The sequence below is a fragment of the Aethalodelphis obliquidens genome, unplaced genomic scaffold (genome assembly GCF_003676395.1).
Source record: "Aethalodelphis obliquidens isolate GAN/ISIS:26980383/991018 unplaced genomic scaffold, ASM367639v1 scaffold12, whole genome shotgun sequence".
NCBI lineage: Eukaryota > Metazoa > Chordata > Mammalia > Artiodactyla > Delphinidae > Aethalodelphis > Aethalodelphis obliquidens.
This window is the reverse complement of record NW_020837956.1, coordinates 4,360,677-4,383,105: the sequence shown is the minus strand read 5'-3', so window position 1 is coordinate 4,383,105 and position 22,429 is coordinate 4,360,677. Positions and strand designations below refer to the sequence as shown.

The following is a 22,429-nucleotide window of genomic DNA, read 5'->3' as shown; positions in this document are numbered from 1 at the left end:
GTACCTATATGATCAGGTTGGGAGGACTGAGCAGGGTAATACATGTAAGGTGCTTAGTGTGAGCCTAGCATGTGGTAAGCATTCAACCAATCTAGTTATCACTATTCTGCAGAAACATAGGGTGGTTGCTGTAGATCTTGGTGTCTGGGACACTTAGGGCTTAACATAATGAATGAAGACTTAAAGTTAAGGGTGCAGGGAAGGAACCCCTGAGGCACATTTTCCCACTCCTAGTAGCTCTTAGGGGTCAGTCCTTACACTGCTGCAGCCAGGGTTCCTTCTGTGAGAGCAGGAGGGACAGATCAGAGAAGAGACATTCTTTTTGGCTGGCTCCTAAAGTGACTAAAGCAGTATGTTAAAAGATAGAAAAAGTTTACTAAGTGGAAAAAGAGAAAGAAAACAGGAGTGTAAGGGAGTGGATTCATCTTTTTCTGCTTCTTAATTTTGCCCAGGTAGTACCTTGTTTATTTTCAGTTTCCACTGGCTTAAGTAGAAGCTCTGCTCAGAAATATTCCTTACTGTGCACAACTATGCACTCTGTAACTTAGAACAAAACACAGGTCCGCTGTCTAGCATCTGCTCATGGCCCAGGCCATCTCTGGTATGAGCTGTACACAAATGTGATGGGCTCTGGGAGTTGCACACCAGGAGGCTTATCACTGGGTCATTTGTTCTCAGGGGAGACACATCAGAAGGGAAAGACAGTTTTTGAAAGACTAAGAACAAAGCGAAGAATATGAAGGACAAAGTGGAAGTTTGTCAATCAATGTGCCAAACTAAAGTGATTAGGCAGAAAAGAAACTGAAGAACAATTGAGAGCCAAGAGTGGTCAGAGACAGACTAAAAGAAAACGGGTCAGTTGGAACAATCTTGGAACTAATTCTGTAAATGTGGCTCATACGCTGAATCATTATCCTGAAACACCCTAGAGTATAAGCTTCACGGTTTTTATCTGTTTCAATTACTATGATGTTCCTAGTGCCGACATCAGACCTCAGCACATAGAAGGAGCTTGATAAATATTTGTTAAATAAATGAATGAATATGACTAAACATAGCTCAACAAGTCGGGGTAAATATAGAGAAACGTATTATTTAGTATACACACAGATTTATTTCTCAAGTTAAACACTTTTGGTTTACAGAGTTTTTCACTGATTTGCCTGATATTTCAGTCGTCAGTGTGCATTATGCAGCTCACCAGGCTGCAAATTCTTGTCCCCAAACGTTGAGCTCCACTCACTTGTTAGACAAATTAGAAAGAATATTTTAGCTTTGTGGGTTATGGAAATAGGCAAGCTGGCTGTTTCAAATATGTTATATGAGAAAATTATAGCTTGAGTTCATAGGTCAGTAACAACATATTAACATAGAATTAATTGTCCTATACTTACTTCGAGGATTGTAAGCTATATCTTTCAGGGGTAGAAATACACTCCCCTGCTCCCCGTGACCTACTGTTAGAGAAACTGCTTTGATAAGACAAACTGCTTCACTCAGCCTAAGGCTCTACAGGGTCACTGTATTACTGTCATTCCATTTGTACAAATAAAGAGGAAACCTAAAGAATTTTGATATCTTTTCTGTCACTTCTGGTATGAAAAAGGGACATAAACTGTACTTATTTAACTAGAATCCTTTAGTCCTTCAGGACTTTGAATCATTTCAAAAGTCTCTTGAGAGGTAAACAAATCTCTCTACACAGAGATACTGGCAGCATAAAGTTCAGGTCAGAGTACATGTAGGAAAGACTCTCCACAGTTACCCACAAGTTTCGTTGATTGTCTGTCCACAGCCAAATTGGTCTGAGCTTCCTCATAGCTCAACCTGGGAACAGTACAGTCATCTAGAGCCATTCTGTGCCAATGACAACCATCTGCTTCCCACGTGCCCTTTCTACTTGGACAAATAAAAACAATCACCCCACATGAAAACCCATTAATTCATATTTCTTCAAAGACACTTAGCCCCACCTCGGAACAGTAAGACATCTGACAACCTTGGAAGTATTTAGAATGTCTGTGCATTTTCACAAGAAAAATACCCCTGGTTCCTTTTTTGGAGACTTTTATCTTCCCATCTGTCTGTAATTGGATTACTCAAATGATGTACAAAGAGTGGGTAAACAATTATTTACATGAGCCCTGGCTTACAGCACTAAGTTTTGACCATAGAGATACTGGTTTAAAAGGACACAGGATTTGTTATAATCCTATTATTATTTATATTCATAATAGGTTTCCTTATCCTCATAGATAATCCACTCTTTAAGTATTAGGAATCTGAGAGTGGTAGATAAAAGAAGTGAACTGAATTCACTCATTCAACAAGTATTATTGTGCTTACTGTATGTTGGTCTGGTAGCAGCACTGGGATACAGGGGTGATGTTATATTTATTGAAATTAGACACTGACTTTTTCACTTTTTCCCTCCTTCAGAAAGTACTTGTATCTATGTATCTATCTATCAATTAATTAATTTTTACCACTATCTGCAGCATGGCACCAATTTGCTCTATAATTATTTTTTAAGGGCAGAGTTTTATCATTTTTATGCTTTATGCATTATAAAGCTTGGACATTTGGCCTGAGGCAAATGTATTTAGTTCTCTTTTCAGTCCAAGATTATTTTATCAAAACAAATAAAGCCAGGAAAACACCTTCTTTGAGAATCAATGTTACTGTTGTCACAGTACTATAAAATTTGCCACTTTAACACTATTGATGAAATAAATAACGATGGTTAAGTAGTAGCCAAATTTCCAGAATTATAGAAGCCTGGGAATTGCTTAGACAAAAAGAGCAGGTGGTGAGAAAGCTCCAACATCAAAAAGAGAACCACAAAGGGAAGGAAAAGGTTTACAGCTTTGGCACTGCCCTGCCTTTGAGAAATCACTCTAGAGGGCAAAGGGCACTAGGGTGATTACTACTTTAAAATTAAAAGCATCTCTAGAGAAGGGGGGACGAGAGACAAACCTTATTATGCACATACACACACGTGTACATACATACACATGCACACATGTGTATATGCCTACATATGTACATAAATATATAAAATAGTGTATATCTGAGGGAAAGTAATGGGGAAAAGTACAGGAGTCAAAGAGAAACTATGTGAAACCCCTCCCAACCCAGGATTTTGAAAGGTTCTACTTGGCTTTTGAAGAATGCACCTCAGTGAAGGGGAGAGCATTCAGAAGGAACTCACACATGCTGAACCTGCTTTGTTTTTTCCTTTCTTTTAGTTTGCCTACCACTAAGCAGCAGAATGGGCTGGGAATTCTTTTTAGACAAATGGCAGTTTAGCCCCTGCTACTGCTGGAAAGTTAGTCATTTTAGAGTCCAAAGTCTGGGAGGGAAAAAAGTACCTCGGGTTTTCCTTATGCCAACTATTAAAATGGAAGTTTCATAAGAGCACAAACTTGCTCATAGCTATAAACCTGGCAGAAAGGACAGCACATAGTTGGCCCTCAAAAAATATTGTTAATTGAATAAATGGATGAATTAAAGGCTTAGTGAATGAGATCAATGAGTATTGAGTGTTTTCTATATGCAGTGGAGAATACAGGAAATTATAAGACATAATTGCTACCTTTAGGAAGCCTTGTAACCAGATAGGGACACAAAATTAACAATCATAAAGTAGTTGGAGGACAATACGCGATAGTAGCAATAAAACCACTATTGTTTTGACAAAATAATCTTCAAAGTTAGGTTATGAGTGGTTCAGTCTATAATGCTCTTAAATGGCTTGGAAAACAGAGAGATGATGCTGAGCTGGGCCTCAAATAATTGATAGGATTTAAATAACTGCCTGCTTACTAACCTCCCCCGCCAACTCCATTGGCATCTTGGGGGGTTTTGAGGCACATCCTTAGAACCTCTTGGGCTGGTTCGTTTATTTATTCATTCATTCATTCATTTATTTATTTGCCACACTGCGCAGCTTGTGGGATCCTAGTTCTCCAACCAGGGATCGAACCCATGCCCCCTGCAGTGGAAGCATGGAGTCTTAACCACTGGACCGCCAGGGAACTCCCTTGGGCTGGTTAAAATAACTTAAATTTGTAAGAATGTGTTAAATTCATCTGTCAGGCCTACTTGCAAGTACAGCCCTGCTTTCATTAAGATTAGAGGAAAGAAGACAAAGGACGATTTTGTAAAATAAGTATGGTGACCATATATTTGGAGCTCCAACCCTGTATGTGAAACTGAGACTCCATAGAAAAACCTGTGCTCAATACATACTTGCACACTGTCTGATATGGATATCATGGCCCTCTTCTCACTCGTCACAGGGAATGTGTTATTGGTTACACAGTGGACTCTCGTTCTTTGCTTTAATTAGTACTTCAGGAAAGTTAGCTTTCAGAGATCTTTGCTGACAACTTAAAGACTGATTTGTCTTTAAAGCCTGTAAACTTGTCTCCTTTGTAGCTTAAAGTCAAAACATCAATGGATCAAATGGATAAAAGCCATTTTGTTTGTCTAATCGAATGGAGTGAAGCTGTAAACTTGAACAATATGGGATTCTACAGCTTCTCGGGGACATTTTATGATACCACCCTACTAATGCTGCCATACTTATACCTACCTATGCTTTCCCAATTTTGCTTAATATTACTTATTGCAGAAATATGGTTGGATGGTAAAACATGTTTTTTGTTTTTTGTTTTTTTACTTTGCTGGCCTCTCACTGCTTTCTTTCTATGCTTTTCTTAAATCAGGTTGTAGATGGAAATGTATGTTTGTCTATTAAGCCAAGAACAGGTTTTGCTAAATTTAATGGGAAAATGTGGTCACACTAGGTTTTTTGGAAGACACTGAGAAGTGTCCTGAAATGAAATCAGCATACAGCACAAGTCTCTACTAAAGCTCTTTATGTTTTGCACTGCTCTTAAAACAAAACAAAACAAAAACAAAAAGAAGACAAACTTTTTACTGAAAAAACAAAACAGGTACAGAAAAACACACAAAACAAATAGATAGCTTAATGAGTTATTACAAAGCAAACACTTTTGTAATCACCAACCAAGCCAAGAAATAGAGCTCTGCCAACCCTCACCCCCACCCAAAAGCCCCTCCATATACTCATTCCAATGATAACCTCCTCTCTCCACAAAAGTAGCCACCATTCTGAGCATTATAGCAATCATGGCTTTCTTTACAGTATTATCACCTAAGTGTAATAAGACATCCAAGTGTACATTCCTGGACTATTATTTAGTCTTATCTGCTAAGCAATGTTTTCTTTTAAGTCTCTTTTAATCTATAGGCTCCTCCTCCAATCCTTTTCTTTACACCCTGTTAAAGAACACAGATCACTTAACCTGTACACTCTCCTACACTCTAAATGCTGCTGACTGTACACACATGGTTCAACAAGTTTCTCTGTCTTCATTTCCTTTATATTGTTTGCTGGGTCCAGAGGCATGATTAGATTCAAGTCTTCCTCTGGGAAGACTAGGTGCTGTGGTCTGAATGTTTGTGTCTCCCCTAAATTCATACGTTGAAATCCTAACCCTCCGAAATGATGGTATTAATAGGTGGGGCCTTAGGGAGGTGATTAGGTCGTGAGGGAGGAGCCTTCATGAATGGGATTAGAACTCTTATCAAAGAGATCCCACAGAGCTCCCTAGGGCCTTCCACCATGTGAGGATACAATGATAAGTCTGCAACCCAGAAGAGGGTTCTCACCCGACCATGCTGGCAGCCTCCAGAATTGTAAGCACTAAATTTATGCTGTTTATAAGCCACCCAGTCTGTGGTATTTTGTTATATTAGCCCCAGGGGACTAAGACAATAGCTGATGACGTTTTCTTTCACTGGGAGGCACACATCTGGTTGTCTCTCCTTTTGTGATGTCAGCAGCCTGTTGATGCTCAGTGACTATACCATTAATTTGTTGAGGGTTGAAAAATGGTGATACTCTAAATCTGTTATTTCTTTTAAAATTATTAGCCTGAATGCTTTTATAAAAAGATGCTTCCCCTCATTTACTATTAAGAGACACAATGGCACTGTTCATACAGGACAAGTAGGATAAATAGTTGATTCTTTTGCACCATCAGTTTTCAAGACAGTGAATTAGCTCTCTATTGACCTCTACTTTAAGGAGGTTGACTACTTTAATAGATATTAAAAATTGTAATTTTATTGTAAATTTGTAATTGTCTTCAAATTGTAACTGTCCTGTCTTTTCTTTAGGTTGGCTCCTAGGCCTTTGGCTATGACCCCAGTAAATCTTAATAACTTCCTCACTATCTAGTATAACAAGGCACTTGAAGTTTATCCTGTATATTTACTGCCTACTATAGGTTGAATTGTACCGCACCCCCTCCCCCATTTTTTATGTTGAAGTCCTAACCCCAGTACCTCAGAATGTGACTTTATTTGGAGATATGGTCTTTACAGAGGTGATTAAGCTAAAGTGAGGTCATTAGAGTGGGTCTTAATCTAATCTAACTAGTGTCCTTATGAAAAAGGGGGGAAATTTGGACAGAGAGACACATGTAGAGGTAAGACAATGTGAAGAAACATAGGGAAAAGATGGCCATCCACAAGCCAAGAGGGGAGGCCTGGAATAGATCCTTCCCTCATGACCCTCAGAAGGAACCAACCCTGCCAATACCTTGATTTCGGATTTCTAGCCTCCAGAACTGTGAGACAATAAATTTCTCTTGTTTAAGTCACTCAGTTGTGGTATTTTGTTACAGCAGCCCTGGCAAACTAATACACTACCCAAGAGCTGAAAGCACCCATTTCCCCGAGAAGCACAGGTTTCTTTTAGGGAGAAATGATACTTTCAAGATCACAATCTGGCTGCTAGGTATGCTCATGACTACAGGATTTGTCACTGTTTCTAGGCCTCTTCAGTGGACGGAGACATGAAAAACCTTTCTATTATAAAACAATACACAGCTACAGAAAAACATACATTTTAAACATAAAATACCTCTAAGTTAATATTGATATTTTCAATTCAAATTCAGGACAGTAGGTTTTTCTATGTAACCCCTCCTATATTTAGTCTTCCACACTGAAAATGCTGGTACTCAAGGGCAGAGGGTAAAATAGAATTCAAATATTCCATAACTGCCATTTATATTACCCTGCTTTATATACATCACAGGCTCAGAAAAATACAAATACAATTACTGAGAACAGACAAAAATTTTTCCCATATTCCTCTCCCGATTCTCCTCCCAGTTTTAGTAGTTGTACTGTATCTACATTGTCAGAGAGCCTTTACATACCATACTATCCCTTTTAATCCTTATTTAATCCTAGTCGTACACGTAATTATTTGTTTAATGCTCATTAGCAGGCCTAATAGCAATGTCTCTTTAGTCAGTTTGATTGTCCAAAGGTTGTTGTCTAATAGACTCCTCAGTGAGAAAATGAGAGTGATATTCTCAGAGTTCTTGCATGTTGATAAAGACTTGTCTGTGCTTTTTATACTTGATGGTCAGCTTTGCAGTTTATCCTTGATTCTCATTTGTTTTCTTTGAGTGCCTTAAATATGTTACTCCATTTCGGTCTGGCATAAAGTGTTGACAAGTCTGATGATAATCTCATTGTGTTTGTCATATAAATCCCATGTTCCTTTTGCCTATATATCTAAAGGATTTTTTCCTTTTTTCTTTAAAGTCATTAATTTTACTAAATTATGTCTTGGGGTTTTCCTGGTGAATACTCTCAGATACATGGTGTACTCTTTCAACATGTAATTTAAGTTCTTTTTTCTTTATTATTTCAGCAAAGTTTTCTTGAATTATGTTTTTTAGTATTTGACTTGTTCCTTCACTTTGATCTCTTTTTTGAGGACTTCCTTTTATCTATATGTTGGATCTTTGTTGCCTTTAATTTGTCACTTTCTCTTGAATTGTTTCCAAATCTTTTAACTTCTTTTTCATTTGAAAAATTCTTACTCTTTTCATCTTTTATTTCCCTTAAGATATTATTTATATGTTCTCTTGTGTTCTTTTTAGTTAAGACTTCATTTCTAAAATGATTTTTTATTTTTAATTTTACGTTTAAAATAAAATGTGATATGTTTTTTTCATGTCAATATCATTTAGATTGTTTTTCTTAATACCTTTTAGATTATTGTCAAATTAAAGCTTATGGTCTCGATGTATTCTGTGGACACATGTTTCTGATGTCCTTTCACTGTTGGAAGTGATGTCATTCTGCTCCTTATTTTCCCCTCCCCCTTTTTTGGTATAGTAACTAATTTATTGTCGATTTTTATGTGAAAAGAGATTTCTGAATTTTTAGAAGGAGGCATGGTTCAGGGTAGCTTTGCTAACCTCACAGAGCTCCCTCTTTTGTTTCCATGAAGGGCTAAAAAGTGTTAACTGCTTGCTTCCTGAGATTTCCTGCCTGTGGTTCTTCTCTTTCCTTTGTCTTTATTGCCTTTATCTTGATTAATTTTGATTCTACTCTCAGAAGGCTGGGTCAGGCTCTATTCTGGAAGGGAGCCCTAGCTGGTAATTTCATAAGCTTATTGAGACCAATCTGTTCTAGTCCCTTCCATCCTCCCTGTAGGCCTCTCACATTCATCCGCCATTGGAGTAGGGGAAACACCTCCCAATTTCAACTGCTATTCACAAATTGGTCTTTTGCCTTTCCAGTAAATATCTATTGGCTATTTTTTCTACTCTGTTTTCAGGTGCATCAGAGGCCCTATTGCTTTCCTATGCTTTCTCCCACACAAATGGAAGGTCTCGTGGATTTTGGTGGCTTGTTCTCATTTGCTTGTAGTTTGGGTTTTCTGGGGATACCTTATCATCTAATTTTATGACAAATGTTTTCAGTTTTGCTATCTAGTGGCTCTAGGTATTGTAATATGGGGATTTGGAAAGATTAAAAAACTATGTCACTGCTGCCATCATCCCAGAATCTTCTCACTCTTAAAGCATTTTTTTTTTTTTGTGGTACGCGGGCCTCTCACTGTTGTGGCCTCTCCCATTGCGGAGCACAGGCTCCAGACGTGCAAGCTCAGTGGTCATGGCTCACGGGCCCAGCCGCTCTGCGGCATGTGGGATCTTCCCGGACTGGGGCATGAACCCGTGTCCCCTGCATCAGCAGGCGGACTCTCAACCACTGCGCCACCAGGGAAGCCCCTTAAAACATTTTTAAATGTATATTTAAAGCACAACAATATTGTCCAGCACACAGCCCATAATAAGGTGGTGTCCTGACCCAGCAGGTTGCATCAGAGATCTTAGAGCTAGACAGAGCTTCAAGGAGTCATCTGGTCCAACACCCTGTGGTCAGGCAAGAAAAGCATCATCTTAAATTTCAGAATAGGTAGCAGTAGCACTCCGAAATTAAGCACAAAGTAGAACCTACTATTTAGTAGTTTTAAATTTTGATGTTTTCTTATAGTGTTCATATAAAAATCTAAATAAATATCTACCACAGAATATTATTCATTCAAACTAAAATAAACGTCAACATACAAACAATTCAACAGTGCAAACAGCAGGTTTATGTTACATTGGGTATGGATGAGTGTTAAAATGTCTGTATTGGTTATAGTCATGAATTGGAAATATTAATTTAAAATAGCTATTTAAACCAAATCTGAAAATCAGCTAAGAGTAACATCCAATTCAATCAGTTCGTGAATAGCTTTTTGAGTGATCCAGAATATTTTAATGCAAATTCTTGTGAATTAACTGGGGAATAAAATCTCTGGTGATGGTAAAATATTGAATTAATGATAGAAGGTTCTTTTTTTAAAAAGAAAGACAGCTCTCCATAATAACAAAAAGAAGTAACTACAATGCAAGATGAAAATAACCTAAAAGCAAACAGAACATGTCATTAATAGAGTCCTTCATTATCTAGCATAGCCTGTAATGGAGAAAATGGCAAGTATAATTCTGTTATCTTACCATAGGCAGTACACACACACACTGTAAAATCCATCTCTTCATTTTCTGGTTGAAAAGATCATTGTAGAAAAGGAGTGCCAGGGAGTGGAGGTCATGCTGATTTATTGGCAATTAAACCTGCAGGATTTCTGCACTCCCTTCAAAACAAAGTATCTGAGCCTATTCAGCCAGGATGATTATATAGTGGGCTATCTACTAAAACCCAGGAGTCTTTCTGTTAGCGCACAACAAATACAATTGACTTGTCTGTACTTAGAAGATTACTGCTATTTTCTGTGCAGATTCATGTTGTATTTTCCTCAAATAGCCTAAGCCCAAAGAATTACCTTGTTCATCAGTTTAATAAGCAGACTCTTACCAAGTGGTATATAATTCTGCTTGGGTGTATAAGAACTTTGGTACAAATAAAAATATGGACTCATTTAAAGCAAGGGAATGTATTACTGAATCCATATAATCTCTCTATGGTGCCTCAGCCCCAGCTTAATGAAATATTTGAGATAATATTTTGAGGGTTTGATGCTTATTATGGACTGAATGTTTGTGTCCCCCCAAAATTCATGTTGAAATTCTAACTCCTAAAGTAACAACATTAGCCAGTGGGACCTTTGGGAGATAATTAGGTCATGAGGGTGGAGCTTTCATGAATGGGATCAGTGCCCTTACAAAAGGAACCCCAAAGAGCTCCCTTGCCCCTTCTGCTGTATGAAGATACAATAAGAAGTCAGCAGTCTGCAACCCAGAAGAGGGCTCTCACCAGAACCTGTCCACGCTGGCACCCTGATCTTGGAGTTCCAGCCTCCAAAACTGTGAGAAATTAATTTCTGTTGTTTATAAGCCACCCAATCCTTGATACTTTGTTATAGCAGCCCAAACTGAGACAATACTAGTGCAAATTAACTGGCTTTTATCCATTCCATGTCTAGATACAACCCAGGTTACCTAGGCTAGCTGTTTAGACCATGGATGCCATTTATATACAAACATTCCCACTTGTCCTACAGATGGTGATAGGTAGGCTTAGGTGCTAGGAATGAATCTCAGCAACACAGGTAGGTGAGAAAGAGAAGGAAGGTAGGAATAGTTAGTTGAGAGTGGGGAAAAGTGATCAGGTTAACATTTCTGCCTCTGTCCAACCTCATTATACCTGAATTGCTTCTACTCCTTAGGAATAGGAATATGGCCACTGTACGTTGTACCATATAGGATCTGCCTCAGGCACTTGCCTGCCTCCACCATTCCTACTTTCTCTTCCTCCCTACCGGCCTGTATTGCTAAGGTCTCAATTATTCATCCATTCATTTCATTCATTCATTCATTCAGTAAATATTTATTGAGACTTTAATATACACCAGTTACTATTCTAGGCCCTTGCAAAATGGCATGGCTCTGTAATGCATCTGTTTTTAAAAGTTGTTTTCATTTATAAAACTTTAAATAAAAATGATATATTTATTTTTAAAAATATAGAAAATGAAGAAGAAAATTTAATCTGCATTATAATCTCAATAAATACTATTAAGCATTTCACTGTGTATCTTTTTGGTCTTCTTTTTACCTCTTCTAATGTTTTTAAGTTGAAACATTACAGGCATACAAAATGTTAGAGATCAACAAAATAAGCACCCATGGACCTATTACACCGTTTAAAAAATAAATTATTACACAAATTGTTGAAGGCCCTTTCCCAGTTGTATTAAACTTTGTCACTGTCAGGGGTTACCACTACCACGAAGGTTATTTTTATTTTTTACCACACTGACAGGTAGTATTGTAGTATATTTTTACTACATATATGTGACATATAGGACTGTTTTGCATGTTTTTAAAACTTTATATGAATATCATTCTGAATATACTCTGCAATTTGCTTTTATCCCTTATCATTGTTTTTGAGTTTTATTCATGTTTGTGTATATAGCTCCATTTCATTGATTTTAACTGTTGTATCATAGATATTCCAGTGGATTCTTTTTACTCATTTTCCTATAAATTGACGTGTAAGTTGGCTCTAATATCTTGTTGTTAAAAACATGCAATGACCATTCTATTCATATCCCCTTGAGCACAAAAGGGGGACTTTCTCTGGGATATATACCTAGGAATAAAATTGTTGGAACAAAGGCTGCAAATTATCTGGATATTACCAAATGGCTCTTCAGAGTGGTTGTATTAACTTATACCTACCACTAATATAAGTGTAATGTACTCTTAAAGTGTAAAGAGATATAGCCATACTCACACTCATGCACATATTGTATATATATCGGTGTGGATATCATATGTATGTATCAGGACTCAGAAGATCCAAGCCTGGATATTCCCACCTGGTTCTCTTTCCTTCTCTTCTTTGCCCTGACCAAATTTCTCTCACCTCCCTGGCCTTCAAGGTCCTGCTCCAGTTCCTCAGGAGGCCTTCCTTATCAACACCCCTCTCCAACCCCTGACTTCCCGAGGCAGCCCCTCACATATACTCAGCATCTATGATGGGTATTTAGTGTTTCAGAGGTCTATGTTCTAGCTCCACATCATATAATCAGCTCCTCAAAGGCAGGAGCCATTTTGAAGATTTATCGGCACCTTCCAGAATCCAGTGCCACATTCATAATGGGTTCTTGAAGAGATTGGTGAATTGTTGTTAGACTGAAGTCAGTTTCCTTTTGAAACCAAGCAGGACCCTGTGGGGCCCCCCCGGTACAAAAGACTTTCTGTGTCCAACATTTCTTGTTTGTGGGAAAAAGGTTTCCAGCCTCCTAGGCCTTCCCTGAGTTCCAAAGGGCAGATTCAAATGGTTACTAATTAGGAAAGCGAGGGAATGAAGAAACAAAAGAAAGGCAGTCAAGAAACAATAGTGCAGCTATGGGGCAGGGTTCTGGTTCCTCCTCGGGGGATATGTATAGCAATCTGATATTTATCTCTGAGTTCCTATAGGAACTAAGGCCCCCAGGTGGAGGATGGTAACTTCAGGCTGAGCATAAGCACAGGGAATCTAGACTGGTTGGAATCAGAAGGCTGATGATTGAGATTCCTGGAACACCACCCTGTTAACTTACCACCAACCAATCAGAGGAAGGTCATACACCCCGTAGTCCTCCCCACAAATTTTGCCTATAAAAACTCTCCCCCAAAGACCGTCATGGAGTTTGGGCTTTTTGAGCACAAGCAGCCCGTTCCCCTTGCAATAAACCTTTCTCTGCTCCAAACTTCGATGTTTTGGTTGGTTTGGCCTCACCATATGTTGGGCACATGAACTTGGGTTGAATAACACTTTTCCTCCCCTAGAGAGGTCAGATTATATTCTTCGAGTGACTTTCTAGGAACAGCTATCCTCCCCAACTTTGGTAATAACCAGTTAAGATGCAGGTCCACACACCTATGGCTCCAATAATTTCATTCCCCTGTGTATATCTTAGAGAAATGCCCTCATTTTTCTTACATTCCTCCTCTTACTAAATTCTCAATGACAGCAACAAATACAGGCTAACCTTCTTGAATCCACTACAAGTGATACACTATTCTTTGAAAACCATAGCTACATAGAGGTAAGCATATACAGGTTCACAGTTCATCTTTGTTCAGCTTAGAAGAAATCTATACTGAGAGTTTTAACCTAGTCAGTTACCCAAGCACATTCGATTCTTAGTCCTGGGTCCTTGAAAAGTCTTCACTCTCCTTCTGTTCTCTATTTCTAGCTATCTTCTAGTCTTCTCCTCCCATGTCCTGAGCAATATGCCTTTTTTGCCATATCTACTCCCAAAACTTGTTGTATTTCCCTCCACAGGGTATCAAATTTTTAGATTTGTGCTTTTATCAGAATTTACTGAATCTTCTTTGTTTTTTTTGTTTTTGTTTTGTTTTTACTTTTTTTGGCCACATCATGCAGGATGTGGGGATCTTAGTTCCCCTACCAGGGGTAGAACCTGTGCCCCCTGCAGTGGAAGTGAAGAGTCTTAACTGCTGGACTGCCAGGAGAGACCCTGAACCTTCTTTCACTCTGAAAGCAGCATGATGTAGTGAAAAGAAAGCAGACTTTGAAATGGATAGAACTCTTCAAATTCTTTGTACAAGTGAATCTCCACTCTATCACTTTATCGTGTTCAGAAAGTTATTAAACCTCCACCATTTTTCAGGTGGGGAAGTTGGTACCTCTGTCTCACAGCTGCTGAGAGGATGAAATAGGACAACATAGGTTAAGTGTGTTTACCATAGTGTCCTACATATAGTAGGTGCTTGGTAACTCTTAGTGTCATTCTTCTTATTCTCCTTCCTCCCTCTTGTCTGCATTCCAGAAATTCTATCACTACTAATTAATTATTTTAGACTCCTAACTGACAGATATTTTAAGTCCGTTGTCCACTGTAAAGGAGTGTATTAGGCACTTTGTCCCAGGAAAGAGAAATCTGATGCAAACCTGTTACCCAGGTATATAGTGGGGCACTGAAATGGACACTCTTTCATCTAACCAAAACAATCTTACCAGCTGCGCTCAGGGACCTAATGAATATTTGCTTGTCCCCTAAAAGGAAAGAAATGTTTCTCTCCATGTATATTTTATACATATGTATTATATATATAATTTCCAATAAATATATACAATTGTCCAATAAATATACCTATACATATCTATACCTACATCTATATATCTATATCTATATCTATATCTATCTCCTTACACTGGTTTTCTTGTACACATACTGTCTTAGTCCATTCAAGCAGCTATAACAGAATACCATAGACTGGGTAGCTTGAACAACAGAAATTTATTTCTCATGGTTCTGAAGGCTGGGAATTCCAAAATCTAGGTGCTAGCAGATTCAGTGTCTGGTAAGAGCCCACTTCCTGTCTCATAGACCACCATATTATTATTGCTGTGTCCTCACATGGCCAAAGAGGGTATGCAGCCCTCTGGAGGTCTCTTTTATAAGGGCACTAATCCCATTAATGAGGGCTTCACCCTCATGACCTAATTACCTCCCTGAGTCCCCACCTCCAAAATACCATCATACTGAAGATTAGCTTTCAGTGTATGAATTTTCAGGGGACACAAACATTCAGTCTTTACCACATACAAAAAGTAATGGCATCATTACACCAGAGATATCCTACCTCTCTCTACAGTTAATGTGCTTTTTACTACAGGACTTCTAAAATATTTTTAGACTATTTTAGAATAACATGTTATTACTTAGAATATTTAATTACTTCTTTTAATAATAAAAATCTCGAGGGACTTCCCTGGTGGCGCAGTGGTTAAGAATCCACCTGCCAATACGGGGGACATGGGTTCGAGCCCTGGTCTGGAAAGATCCCACAGGCCATGGAGCAACTAAGCCCGTGCACCACAATGACTGAGCCTGCGCTCTAGAGCCCACGAGCCACAACTACCGAGCCCACATGCTGCAACTACTGAAGCCCGCACTCCTAGAGCTCATGTTCCGCAACAAGAGAAGCCATTGCAAGGAGAAGCCCATGCACCACAGTGAAGAGTAGCTCCCGCTCACCTCAACTAGAGAAAGCCCACGCGCAGCAATGAAGACCCAATGAAGCCAAAAGTAAATAAATAAATAATAAATATATTTAAAAAAAAATCTTGATACCAGTAAGATTGCCTCAACACAGTGCAGTTACTTTCCTTCCTATGTGTATCCATAAAGTAAATTCTTTGAAGGGTAAGCAGCTAGAAAAGAGTTAGTTTATTCTGAATTAGTTACCTGAAAAAGCTAGTGGAAAGTCTCAGCCACACTTTTACGTATCAAAGTAAAAGAGCTATCCTAGATCGCCGCAGGACTAGATAACTTGAGACTAAGAAAAAAAGAATCATTCATTAGGAAGTGTGAGAAATGTCTTAGGGTTGATTTTGTTTAAATGCCAATGTGAATTGATCATTAGCATTAGCGAGAGCCGTGCAAATAACACCACCTAAGAGGCTAAACCAACATGGAATTGTTTCAGAGCAATTAATTAACTTCCAAGCTTCTTGTATTAACACCACCTTATTTCCCCAGTGTAGATAGACAATTTGTTTTAAAAGTCAACCAAAAATTGTGATATTCTGCCAACAAGATTACAAGAGTGAAAAAACAACCCCCTAGTCAAATGCAAATTGTAGTCATATTAGTATGCTAATGAGCTAAGTGATAAACTGTGGGTCAAATTTCCTCCTCTTCAGCTTAAATAGCACTTGAAAAGGCTTATTTTCTAAATGTTTGGGAAACCTAGGAGAAGCAACAATTAAGGTTTATTACATGAATATTATCTGTTCAGCGATATGAAAAATTAATAGATGGGACTAAATTAAAATGAGACAATTCTTTCTAGTGATTTACAGGTTATTGAGAAGCATGGCTTAAAGGAAGCATATGTAACTATTCTAAATTTGGAGTGAAGTCTTTTCGAAATTTCTTATTTAACAATTAAAATAAAAAGGTCTGTTTTGTCTGTTTTGAAAGGAGATATGTTATCATGAGAAGGAATGTCTAGAGATGTAAATTTCTCTTTCTTGACCACTTATCAAAGAAGACTTTCTGGATTGAATTTACTCTCATCACCAGATTTCACCCTCTCACAAAGCAGTTATGTGCTTTTATACAATTTTTCTATAAATATTAACTACCTTTTATATATTTGTGTTCATTTTATAAGTTCCTTAAAATCCACAGCAAGTCTGATTGTATTTTGCAGCATCCAACTCAGCTCCTTGTCTGAAGACCACGCTCGGGAAAGCCAGGTGAAGACCCAAGAGGGCCAGAAGGTGAGGTGGTAAGAGCCTGAAAATGGGGTCACATGGATGCCGCTTCTTTTCTGTGTACCCATGTCCATCTACCCTCTCTTCCACTTTTGCAAGCTGGGCAAGTTACAAAATCTCCCTGGGCCTCAACTTTTACGATTCTAAGAGGGAGATGATAAAGCTTTATGTCCAAGGCAGTGGTCTGAACCTTGGCTGCACAATGGAATCACCTGGAGAACTTTAAAAATACTGATGACGGGGTCCGATCCCCAGAGCTTCCGTTGAGGAGCACAGGCTCCAGACGTGCAGGCTCAGCGGCCATGGCTCACGGGCCCAGCCGCTCCGCGGCATGTGGGATCCTCCTGGACCGGGGCACGAACCCGTGTCCCCTGCATCGGCAGGCAGACTCTCAACCACTGCACTACCAGGGAAGCCCCCCCAGAGCTTTTAACTTCATCGGTGTGGTTTTTGCCAGGGTACAGGGAGTTTTAAAATCCCTAGGTGATTGTAATGTACAGATGAGGTCAAGAACCACTGCTCCAAGTGCGTTAGAAGAATTAAATAAAACAAAGAAAAATAGTACCTGATAAGTAATAGGTCAAAAATCATTTGTTTTCTTTTTTCTTCTGTTGGTTTTTCTGTTTGTACTGGTAATTGTATTTGATCCTGGCTGGAAGCTAAGGGACAGAGGGAGAATTTCATTCAAATATTTGTTTTATTTTTTTTAACTTTTTATTTTGAAATAATTTTAAATTTACAAAAGAGTTGCAAAAACAGTACAAAGAATTCTCATGTACCCTTCACCCAGATTCACCAATTGTTAACAATTAATTACATTTGCTCTCATTTTTTAAAAAATATTTATTTATTTATTTTTGGCTGCATTGGGTGTTCGTTGCTGCCACGGGCTTTCTCTAGTTGCGGCAAGTGGGGGCTACTCTTTGTTGTGGCGCCCGGGCTTCTTATTGCAGTGGCTTCCCTTGTTGCCGAGCACGGGATCTTGGCGTGCAGGTTTCAGTAGCTGTGGCTCGTGGGCTCTAGAGTGCAGGTTCAGTCGTTGTGGTGCACGGGTTTAGTTGCTCCGTGGCATGTGGGATCTTCCCGGACCAGGGATCGAACCTGTGTCCCCTGCATTGGCAGGCAGATTCTTAACCACTGTGCCGCCAGGGAAGCCCCTGCTCTCACTCTTCCACATTCTCTTTATACATACAACTTTTTTTCCTGAACCAGTTGAGAGGTAGTTGCAGAAAACATGCAACTTCACCCTAAAGAGCATATATTTATTAAGAACAAGGGCATTCTCCTACATAACCACAGGACAATTATTTGGAACGTTTAATATTGGTACAATACTCTTATCTAATCTACAGGCCATATGTAATTTCTCCAATTTTCCTTATGTCCTTATGGCATCTCTCCCATGCCCTCCACTGCCACATTCAGGATCCAATCCAGGATCATGCATTACAGTTGGTTGTCATGGCTTTTTAGTTTCTTCTAATCTGACATAATACCTTCTGCCTTTCATGATATTGACATTTTTGGAAACGTACAGGCTAGTTGTTTTGTATCCCGTGCCATCTTTTTTGTAAGTATTTATTTAATGATTTTTAGTAAATATATAGAGTTGTGTAGCCATCACTACAATCCATTTTAATAATATGTCCATCACCCACCAAAAATTCCCTTCTCCCCACCCCCACAGCCTTAAGTAACCACTAACCTACTTTCTGTTTCTATAATTTTGTGGTTTCAGAATGTCAAATAATAGAAACATACAGAATGTGGTCTTTTATGCCTGACTTCTTATACTTAGCCTAAAGTGTTTGAGGTTCATCCATTTGTAGCATATCCCTGTAGTTTGTTCCTTTTTATTGCTGAATAGTACCATTGTATGGATGTACCACATTGGTTGCAGCTTCTAAGATGGCCCTCAATGATCCCTGCCTCCTGGTTTTCATGCCCCTGTGTAATTCTTTCCCATTGAGTATGGGCTGGACCTAGTAACTCACTCCTAATGAACAGAATGTAGTGGGCTATCACTCCTGAGATTAGGTTAAAATCTAATTAGGTTAGAATTTAAAATAAAAAGACTATGGTTTCCATCTTGGGGGCTCTCATTCTCTCTCTCTTTCTTGAATCCCTCATTCTGAGCTGCCATGTTGTGAGCAGCCCTATAGAGAGGTCCACATAGCAAGGAACTGATGTTTCTGGCCAATAGCCAATGAGAACCTGTGGCCTGCTAACACCACATGAGTGAGCATGGAAGCAGATACCCCTCCTCTGCAGTTGAGTCTTCAGATGAGACTGCAGCCCTGGCCAGCACCTTGACTGCAACCTTAGGAGAGACTAAGCTAGAGTTACCAACAAAGCAAGATCTAGACTCCTGACCCTTTGATTTCTCACAAGAATGGTGAGAAAATAAACGTTTGTTATTTTTAGCCACTACGTTTTGGGGTGATTTGGTCATAGCAATAGGTAACCAATATATCACATTTTGTTTATCCATTCACCAGTTGATGGACATTTGGATTGTTTCTAGGTTTTGGCTCTTATGAATAATATTGCCATGAACATTCACATGCATGTCTCAAAGGACTTTTCTTAGGGACTTCCCTGGTGGTCCAGTGGTGAAGACTTTGCACTTCCACTGCAGGGGGCACAGGTTCGATCCCTGGTCAGGGAACTAAGATCCTGCATGTCATACGGAACAGCCAAAAAATTTTAAAAATAAAAATAATAAATAAAAAGGACTTTTCTTCTGGCACCAAGTTCACCTGGCTTGTACTATTCCTACAGTTCCAAATACAACTTTGGTTTTTTAAAAATTTCCCTGCTTAAAGCAGTTTCTTATCTTATCAAATAAAATTGTGCAATTTATCACCTATGCCCTTCAGTAATATTTTAAGTCAGAACACAGTATGTTGGAGAAATGAATTGACTTAATTTTTAAAACCATTAGGGTCCAATCTATACTAACTACCTCTTGATAATCAGAGAATTAATGTTTCAGGAATTAAAATATAATTTAGGGATAGCAGTGACTATTTGTTTACTTTTATTTTATGCTAGTTATGTGTAGAGGGTAAAGGATAGTTTTGTGTCCTGGAAGAATTAGGGTCATTCTTTTGCCACTTAATTGCTCTCCAAAGCACACGACTCTTAAAAAAAATTTTTTTTAATCTACTACACCTGCACAGTGGTACCTGAACTCCTTTAATTCTTAACTAAAGATACAGTTACCATGACAATGTGTTCAGTATTTTCTTTGCATAGCCAAGATGTGGACCATTTTCTAATAGTTAGTACCTAATGAACCCTTACCATGTGCTGGCACTGTTCTAAACCCTTCATATGCATTCCGCTTCTTTTAATCCTCACAATGATCTTAATCATCACAACTCCATGAGGTAAGTACTCCTAACAGGATGACCCCTTTGCACAATTCTAGGTGATGCTATTCATGTTGTAGTCTATATGAATGGGATTCCTGGAATTGTATAGTTCTAGGCTGTCTACCGATATTATCTATTAGACTATCTACTTTACAGATGAAGAGGCAGAGAAAGGTTAAGTATCTTGCCCAAGTTTACCCACTTTGTAAGTGGCAGAGCCAGGATTTGCATCTAGGTTATCTGGCTTCATCCAGGGTATGAACTCATAACTATTGCATTCTTCTGAAGAATCTTAATTTTTGGTTTAAAAAAAAAAGTCTTGTTAGCTATGGTCACCTTAGATGATAATTTCTAGGGCATTGTTTCTCAAGGAGTGGTCCTTGGACCAGGAATATCAGCATCATCTGGGAGCTTGTTAGAAATGTGAATTATAATGCCCCGCCCCCATCCCAGATATATTGAATCAGAAATTCTGGGATGGGACCCAGCAATCTGTGCTTTAACAAGCCTCCAGCTGATTCTGATGCACGCTCAAATTTGAGAACTACTGTTTTAGGAAATAACTTAGTTTTTTTAAAAGGAAAAAGTATTTTAAATTTTTTTCTATTTGTTTTACAACAAGTTTTATTTCAAGTAACCTACTCAAATTAGTTCAAGTGTTTATTATACTCTTGATCTGTGATTTAAGAAATACTGATCTTACAGAATTCAAGGAGAAAGCAAGGGTGGGAACAGGGCAGTCACCTTTTCCAGCTCCCCTATGAAAATGATGCAGCTAACCACTCCCTAGGTTTCTGTGTCTCCTTTCTCAAATGTTCAAAAAGGAGGATTTGATTGGTTTAGCTACAAAATAGGGTGCATCTCCTTGGGCCAGCCAACTGTCTGCCCTTTGCTTACTTGCCTAAGTCCAGGGGAGGGGTGGGATCACATTGTACAAACAGGCCAGCAAGGGCTCTATTGTGATGGAGGCAAGAGTCAGAATCTTTTAGAAATAGAGGATGGGTAGAATCAATGATCTGCATCCTTAATACACAATTTATGTTTAAAATTATATGGTAAAAAGAAAAGAATGCATTTAATTCCATCACATTTGTTATTGAACAAGTGGCATTTGATATTCTTAATTGGTTTGGGAAAAGAAGAAGATATGGGCCTGGCTAGAGAGCACAAGCCCAATGCAGAGCAGCAGTGGGTGAGATTCAATGAATTTCTCCATTAAGGGGCAACACAGACACCCAAGAAACATCTAGTAATAATTAAATAAAATAATAAGAAGGAAAATTATTTCCTATGCCAAATTAACGGAATTAAGGTTAGCATTTTTTTCTCTTAGAGATCTGAAGATATTTTACAACAGAATGTGAAATACAGTATTTATTGATGAGAAAATAAAGCCAATGGTAGTTCAGACTTGTTTAAAGTGACATCGGGACTTCCCTGGTGGTACAGTGGTGAAGAATCTGCCTGCCAATGCAGGGGACACAAGTTCAATCCCCGGTCCAGGAAGACCCCATGTGCCGCGGAGCAATTAAGCCCATGTGCCACAGCTACTGAGCCTGCGCTCTAGAGCTCGCGAGCCACAACTACTGAAGCCCACACGCCCTACAGCCCATGCACTGCGACTACTGAGCCTGTATGCTGCAACTACTGATGCCTGCGCGCCTAGAGCCTGTGCTCTGCAACAAGAGGAGCCACTGCAATGAGAAGCCCACGCACTGCAACGAAGAGTAGCCTCCGCTTGCTGCAACTAGAGAAAGCCCGCGCACAGCAATGAAGACCCAACACAGGCAAAAAATAAATAATAAATAAATAAATAAAGTGACATCATCATTGACTGAATTATTCATTGTATCTAGCTATTTCCTGAACAGTGTATATAACCTCTGAATAAATGACTGGGACTACTGTGGATGCCCTTTTTCTACTATGTTGCCATCTCCTCAGCCACAGCTGATTGGATCAGAGGTAGACATCTGACTAAGGAGAAAAAAGCCATTTCAGCTAATAAGATTTTCTATCTCAATACTTTAATAGCTGAGGCACATTAATTGGTAGAGCACTAGAACAAAGGTCTCTAAATCTTGATACTGAGAGTGCCAAAATGTATTGATTCCTGTCCTTCCTATGGCTTAGTTGTTCCTGCTTTCTTTGGGAACTGCAAAACGTTATTTTTATAATACAACTCTTTTAAAAATAACATATGATTTAACACCACCTATATAGATGGTAAAATCTGTAAAGAATAACAAGAGAATGATTTTCTCAAAAAAGCAGTATAACAGTTACCTCTGCAGGGGAGGGAGAGAGATGTGTTCAGAGAGGTGCAAACAAGGGGCTTCTAAGGTATGGCAGTTTTCTATTTCTTAGTCTGGGTGGTGGTTACTTTATAGTTATTTTTA

At 38.8% G+C, this 22,429-nt stretch overlaps 2 long non-coding RNA genes across 7 annotated transcripts in view; one reads left to right on the top strand and one right to left on the bottom strand.

The window, feature by feature from the left end:
- LOC113623736 (uncharacterized) overlaps window positions 1-22,429 on the bottom strand; it is a 338,863-nt gene that overhangs the window by 288,271 nt on the left and 28,163 nt on the right. The window contains exon 3 of one of the 6 annotated variants that reach the window (XR_003434036.1): window positions 17,219-17,312. The exons of the other annotated variants lie outside the window; for them this stretch is intronic. This is a non-coding gene — a long non-coding RNA (uncharacterized LOC113623736). The remainder of the gene's footprint in view (window positions 1-17,218; window positions 17,313-22,429) is intronic. 6 annotated transcript variants of the gene reach the window in all.
- Window positions 5,695-21,554, top strand: LOC113623737 (uncharacterized). The gene is made up of 3 exons (XR_003434040.1): window positions 5,695-5,727; window positions 16,590-16,659; window positions 21,364-21,554. It is a non-coding gene; the product is annotated as an uncharacterized LOC113623737 (long non-coding RNA).